Here is an 8,286-nt window from a genome sequence, read left to right on the forward strand (position 1 = left end):
TAGCAACTAAGCTTTGCAGTCTACCTCTATATGTCAGAAGTTATGTTGCTCTTATAGCTCTTATATTTAAAACTGCTCTTGTTGACAAAGCAGATGGGGCTGACATGGATACTTGTATCGGTATCAGCCTCTGATGGAGACTGAAATGTGATATTCCTGCAAGTGCTCCAGGCAACACCGATGCGCTTCCCAAACCAATGTTGTAAATACTGAAAACTTTAAATTGACTTTGAGTGTCTTGCCTCCAAGCTTACCTATTCAAACACATTGGTCCAGCTGAGAAAAGGCACACATGATTGACACCATTTGTACTAAAACTCTAACAAATCTTGTTCTTCATATCAACAAGCAGAGCAAACATAGTTTGGGAACAAATAATGTATTATCAGTGAACATCACCTTGACTTCTTGTTCATTTTGAAATCTTTATTACTTCTGGGATTGACAGCAGAGCTCCAGTAATTCTTAATTAATTCTTCTTTCCATACAAAAGCAATGAACTTGCTAATGCTCTGCTCCCTGCTGGCCTCCACAGGGAAGTGACCAGTTTTCCATTTCAAAGATAAGGCTTTTCAACATTGGTTTCTGAGCATCACAGCTTTACAGTAGGCCATGAAACATTTGTTCCAGCCACGGGGGCAAACCTCGGAACTCAAGGCACAAATTTGTTAATAAAATAATCCTGTTGGAATTTCAGTGAGCGCCAACCAGCTGTGAACACCTGGAAATGTGACCTTTGATCCCACCTGTGCACCACAAAGTCCATGGGAACAGAGAAAAAAATTCAGGCACATTTGTACTCATGTCATGGTACACTAAACTCACTGGTTGTTAGAAGTATGTAGCTGAGTGATTAGACACGGAGTGAATAGTGCAGAAAAATGAATCCAGTGTTTTACAAAATAGACCTTGATTAATTACTACCTCTTAATGTCCTGTTTTTGTCTGAACTGGGGTATTAATTTATCACCATCCGATGTAGATCCACATGGATCAATCTGAGCATTTCCTTGGGTACCCTCCACATGAAATTCTTTTTATGTCTGTACTCGTGTCAGTGTTGGATTTATAAAGAGCTAACCTGTGTGCTGAACTGGCAGGGCTCTCTGCCTGACACACTCACCAGCTTTCATCCTAATTTGGTTCTCCAGACTGCTCTAACTACAAAGATAACCGTAAACAGAAAACCCTTCTAATCCAGGCTTGAGCGTAAACTTTAAAAAAACATAAGCAACATAACCATGTTTTTCAATTCAACTATGTTTTTAAGACCTCTTGAAGAGATAGGCTATTTTCAATTACATTATTCTGTTAAGATTTCATCGTTATTTTGTCCACAGTTCTAAAGCATTTGTTGTATGTGTGTTTGTTATTTTTTGATGTTTAGATTATTGTTTGTTTCAGATAGTATTTAATTCATTGTTGACAGCATACATTGTCCTTTAAATAAAATACAGCCCCCAAATGACTCCCTTATTCATTGCAGCCTGCATACAGAATAGAGATCATGAGACTCAGGGAAAATATACATTTCCCTGACTAACCCAAAAATAAAGAAAAATATCTTGTAGTTTAGACGTCTTCATGTTGATTTGTTGTAAATTAAGTTAAAAAAAATTACGTTTTTTAAATGTAAGTTTGTGATTTGGAAATAAAAAACAGTTTCTAGCATCATAGATTGACTTTCTACAACTACAGGTTTTTTTTCATTAAGTTCAGCGCCCCATGCAAAACTTCAAAATGACTGTTCAAATAGAGGGCTCCACCTTCTGGAGATTCAGTACTACTTAATTATTTCAGCATCTAGGATTACAAAACAAGAGCGATGTTTTTTGTTTTTTTCACAAGTTAACCATGTATCTGTTTCCAGAGACATAAAAACACATACAAATATGAGTCAAAATGTGTTTTATTTACAGCATTATTATGTTTTTGAGGTCATGAGTTTTTATTGTCTGCATTACATGAGGGTGAAAGGTCAGATAAGCTTCAACATGCTATCTGATTGGATTTAAGGATGGATGTAATAAATTTGTCAGTTTAACACATTTGAAATGAGTATAGATACATTAGTGAACAGAAATATATATTGATGAAGCTTCGCTATGAAGCCAAATGTCATTAACTTTGAGAAACATTCAAACTGTTCAGTGTGTCACTCAAAAGCTGTGTCTTATGAAATGACACTGACAGTGAAATTTTAGACCTCTAGCAGATTATTAAATCCACTTGAAGGCATCACAGTTGACTAAAGACTCAAAAGATACGAGAACCTGTAAAGTATTTAAGTTCTCTTTATGACAGGTAAGATGGCTAAGTATTGCAAAGAATGACTTAGATAATTGACAATTAATTTAAAAAAAACAACTGAATGAAAAAGAAATTATTGAAGAATAAAAATGATTACATATTGTTGGTCACATATACCAATAATGCATCTTGGTGGTTGGTTACACTTCCACAATCAATAATCAAGAAATGATACATATAGGATATAGTGCATGGTGTTAGTTTTACACGAAACTGTACATTTTTGCTATTACAGGCTTTTCATTTTTTTATGTGCATGAAGTAAATTATGTGTTACACCCGCCATAATGTCCCTCTGTGAAATACGCCTGTTATTGTCGGAGATGAGCTGTTTTTTCTTCAAACAGATTGCAACAACGTTCATTCGCCCTGCAGAGAGGATTATTGGCTGTGGATCCTTCATGACTGGGGCGCACAGGTACAATCTGCCAGCTTCATTGATATGAGCCCTGCCCCATACCTCCAACCCAGTACTGGAGTCACTTCACATTATATTCATGTTAAGGCTCTTTATTAGACTTTTTAGTTTGCTACATTTATGCTCAATGGACATAATATGCATGTTAATCAGCACATGTTCTTTGAATGTATACTGTGATAGATTCCCACTGGTATATAAAGTTCTTTGTTTTTTGCACCACAAACACCAGAACAAATTATGTGTATGTGTAAACATACTTGACTATAAACCTGATTTGACTAATAAGTAACAAAATCAATTCCAACAGTCATTGCTTTCACAAGATAATTAAAAAAACAACAACATGATAAATCCAGATGACATGCAGCGCGACAACTAAAATGTGTTACTTTAACTATGTTTGAATATCTTTATGCATGCAACATTTGTTTTTTCCAGCACAACCAACTGTTTGCCAAAAGATTCAACTTCAGAGACCATCTAGGTGCTTTTTTTTTTGAAAACTCCAAGCTATCATTGAATTTCTTCCTACTCAGCAGTGGTTTCTGTCTTGGCACTTGCAATAATTGTTATTATTCTCCAGCTACTTTTTGATGATGAACTCTGACTGAAGCCAAAGACATAGAAGCCTGCAGATCCCTGGATGTGGAAACCTGGTTCTTCTTGACTTCCTGTAGGATATTAATACTTTGCTCTTGGAGTGAATTTGGCAGTGCAAAAACTTCTTGGAAGATCCAATTCTGTCCCAGGGTTTCTCCACTTGTACAGCATGCAGTTGGCCGGGATTCAGTGGAGCCCCGGAGCTTTTGGAATGACTTTGGAAGAATTTCCAGACTGACAGGCGTCAGCAACGCCCCTCTGGAGATGCTGAGGGATTGCATTTGATCGTGACTTGACATGATTCTGAAACTTGTTTGCTGATATCTTTTTTTCACTCATAGAACAGGCCAACATTTCTCACATGTTACAATCAACTGTGCAAATCAAGCTGTATGGCTGGCTAAAAGAGGAACAAACATTTAGCTTGTAGCTTGGCATTAAGACTGTTATATTTCATAATATCTCCTCAATAAAACTCACAAAAGAAAAGAATATGATAAAAAAAGTTATGTGATCTTTTGATGAAAGTGCAGCACCTTCCTGGATCCGTTTTGATTTACAGTTGATCAAGTAAGGAGCTTTTCTCAAGTATTAGCCCATTGACTTAATTTGCATGTAGCATGTATAACATTTCTCATTTGTTCCATAAAATATGTTCATTTAAAAGCATTTTTGTAACAGCAGTAACCGCAGCATTGAATAAAGAGGGGCCTCATATTACCTTCTATGCATGTATGTATTAGTGTGTGTGGTTCTAATTGACCTGAAGCCCCTTTAAAAGCAGCAGTGATGCGTCTGCTGTTTGACATAGTTAGGGAAATTCTATCTTATTAGAGCTAATTATCATTCTTCAATCTGTTTCTACTTAAAACGGTCCAGACACCAACAGTGAACGCACACACACACACTCAAACTCAATGTGGTCTTAATTAAATTAATGTAGGGACTGTTGGTGGGTTGGCAGAGTCTCACGGTACCTGAAACATTAAACATATCTAATCCCATGACTCTATTAGCAGAACAGCATAACACATAAGTCTCATCAGCTCAAAACTACACGCAGGTGGTCGAACACACTCAGCTCCTGAGAAGTCATGAACCGCTAATGGTAACGATCCCAGCTCACCACAGGAGGGCAACAGAGGCTTATAAAAGCAGCATGAAGCTCCTTTTTACAAGAGAAGTCTATTTAACCTCATTAACTACTGTCCAATTGGTTAGGAAACAGTACTGTGGACTGAAACGAAACAGTTTCCAATGAGCTTATTTACCCCCTGGCATCATTTGGAGCAGCGGCTTTCTCCCTAATATAATCCAGTGCTCTCATAAAACAAAAACAAAATCAAAGCATGAATATATCTTTTTGACACTTCTCCTTGGTTCCAGCTTCTTGTTCCCTCAAGGAACTTGGAGGCTTTTCTTCTATTTCTCAGCTCTTTAGTCATATAACTCTTGTCTGTCTTACTTGGAATGTATTTTGCCATTATTCTTCATTATACCGATTCTGCCGCATGTCTCATCAGTTGCTTCACTGCAGAGCTGCAAACATCTTCCTTATGTGGGTACGTCCATCAAAAGGATAAGATTAATAGACCGGCGAAAAGCATCAATCCAAAAAGCTACACTCGGTTTTCAACACGCACACCTGCATCTTGTTTTAGTTATTGAGTTAATAATGGCAAAAGACAAAACAACTGGCTGAAGCTGAGATTAATTCAAATTGAAACAAAAGTTATATGAGGCTCCAATTGTATTTTTATTGTTAAGCAATGAGTAACCCCTGCTGTTCAATTTTATTATGAAGATGGGGACGTTTAAAGTTTACTCATTTTTCCAGAACTCACTGTAACCCCTTTATCATCACGCGACTCAGGGTACTAACAATGTTGTCCCACTTCACTTACCCATTCTGTGTACATAACTTAATTTAGCTTTTCATTTCAATAGCAGCCATGAAGAACAAGACTTTGCAACACCCACATCTATATTTAACCTGCAAGGCTCAGGTACGCCTCTGTAATATGAAATAATTATTCTAATACAGCAAATTTAGGTGATTTTAAAGGGCCTATACATTATTTATATCTGGATAAACCTCCTGAAGAACACACATTCATAGAGTGATTTAAATCACAGGTAAACTTAGGCTCCTGAGTGCTATGATTGTAAGGCTATCTGGAGAGCTAAATTTGAACATCTCCATATCAAAGACAGACAGCTTAGACTTCTTCCTTTGACATTATAACAGTCAAACACTTTCTATGTGTTCAAATAAAATGAAGAATATTGTAATATTTGGTGGGAATCAGACAAACTGAGAAGCTGGAAAATTGCAATATTGTTTCACAAAAAGCTTTTTAAAAAATGATGTTTAGTCAAACTGTAACTTTTGAATGATCCACAGGTCGAGCAGGACTAGGGAGCTTAGAGATCTGTTTTTTTTATAACAAGGAGCCAGGCATGCTGGCAAGAAAGATATACTGAGATTTAACATGACCAAATAAGACTTTGGTCAAAATTGAATAAAGATGTGAAAACTGAGTCCAACATGGCCTGAGTTAGTCTACTGGGGGGGTGATATTTGGACCCTAAGGGCATTGAATGTAGCTGTGATTATCCTCCCTGCTGTTTCTCTGCACGCTCCTGCTCTGAAGCTCAATGGGCAGAGCATGGCACCAGCCGTGCTGTGGTTTAGGATTTGATTCCCGCACTGGCTCTTTAAATTGAAACTGTGTGTTTGCAGCACTGAAAGATAAATAATAAAATGTATCCCCCAGATTGCTTATGTTATATTTGTTCCCTTTGAGGTCAGGAGGTGTCTAAAACTAATGATCACATTCATCATTTCCTTTTCTCCTCTGAGACCACTGCTGACAGAAAATGCAGGCCTATGCTTTAAGCAGTGTAAAATCAAAAAGATCCCACTGTGCTGTTGAGCCTGTTGGCCAATCAAACATCTCCCTGGCTTGAGTTATGACATACAGCTTTTTAATCCAGGAGTATGGAGTCAAAGGAACCCTGAGTGTGCATTAAACCCAGGCAGCTCTTACAGGACAGGCATATTCACATAAATATGAGATAATTACATGACAGCGTCACAACCGCCGGCGACAGCACATGATGGATGAGCCAGGGAAAGAGAACATGAACAAGGCGAGTGGAGGAATAGACAAGGCTGCCGGTGTAACACAAACTGTGGTCGGAGGGATGGGGCTGAAAAGCAAAACAAAAGATGGACTGTCGGAGGAGGAGAGAATAGCAAAGGTCTGAGTGTCTCAGGCCTCAAGTATTACCCTTCTCCTCTCGCCCTTCTTCTATTTCTGCCTTTTAAGGAACTCCATAACTTCAAGTAGATAATGAGTGCCTTCAAGCAGGCAGGAGTAAATCAGGCGGAGAACAACGGAGGGAGAAAAAGAAGGTGTGTGTGTGAGAGAGAGAGAGAGAGAGAGGACTGAGCACTGCTGTGGAAAACGGTGGAAGGAAGAAGAAGATTAGAAGTGATAACAAATGAAGCGAGAGAGGAGCTGAGCTGAGAGGAGACGCACGATAAGATCTTGCATTAACTTAAAAGCATACTTTAATAAAACTCTACAAAGAGCTTTTGAGGAGAGGCAAGGGTAGGTCCCATGCAGGTTAACAAAATACATGTTCATTTTAGATGTTTTCATGACTTGTGTTTAGACATGAATCTCCTTTCACAAACAGTCTGAACAGCCATAAGATTTACTTCTTTTATGCTTTATCATATTTTAGGACTCAAAACATGTTTTTTTCGTGTAACATCAAAAAAGCTTTGAAAGGACACAGGAGCTTCAGTGAGACTTTGACCATTGATTAAGTGAACTTTAGCATTTGACCCTTATTGGAATCATATGATTCATAATTAAGGGCCTCAGTATGCTCCAAATAAATGCTTGCCAGGCTGTATGTTGTTGTTCTTAATGAAACCTTTTGAAAAGTCAGGTTCAATCAAAAGCTCAACATCAGGATTTTAAAAAGTCACCTGAAGGGAATATTGACAGCGCACCATCACTTATCAGTAAACATATACAAATAACTCCACCACTAAAATCATTTTACAGGAAAAAAAGCAAAATCTTCTTTTCAGCTGTTGTATGAGTCACTGCACATTTACCTGGGCAAAACACGACACAAAAAAGAGGCTGCAGAAATCCAACATGGCTGAGCTCAACACTAAAGTGACTAAGTTTTTGTTGCCTTTATGTAAATGGTACTTGTGTATTTAAAGTATCAACAAGTAGGAAAGACTACAGTTGTTAGCAAAGAGAGTAAGGAGTAGCTTCTGTTTTGTTTGAGTTTCTTCAGGGGAAAATTGTGCTTCACACTCGCACCTATTTTAGAGACATGCTTCTCACACACAAACAGGAACTGTGGACATGCATTAATGGAGAGATGTCAGAGTGTGGCGGCTGCCCCCACTGGAAGCGCACCATGAGCTGGAGGGAGTTCGCTGCCTTGCTCAAAATCACCTCAGCAGTGCTCAAGCATCTCTCCAGACCAACTTCCATATTTTTTGGTCCGCATCGCGACTTGAGCCTGCGACCCTCCAGTTCCCAACCCAAGTCCATAGGGACTGAGCTACTGCCACCCCCAAAGATGTGATATCAACATCATCAAGACTTTTCTCATCAGATGTATTTGAAAGGTACTTTGTATCACCTAGTTTATTTTAACCAAACTAACTAACTTTGCCTTAACTTTCACTCCACTATATGGTATAGTTTTGTCAATGTTTTGACTCACTGTCTTTGCTCTTGTGAGGATTTTTTACTTGTGACGGCCCTTTCGGCTACAGCAGCCACGGTTAATATAATAAAGACAAAAACAACAACTTAGTGTTCTACCATCCAGAAAAAGACATACAGCCTTCGAAAGTAGCTGCTGCAATTGTGAAACTTTGACATCCTTTTAGACTTGTTCAGGAGTTGTTGGAG

The sequence above is a fragment of the Symphodus melops genome, assembly GCF_947650265.1.
Source record: "Symphodus melops genome assembly, chromosome: 9".
Classification (NCBI taxonomy): domain Eukaryota; kingdom Metazoa; phylum Chordata; class Actinopteri; order Labriformes; family Labridae; genus Symphodus; species Symphodus melops.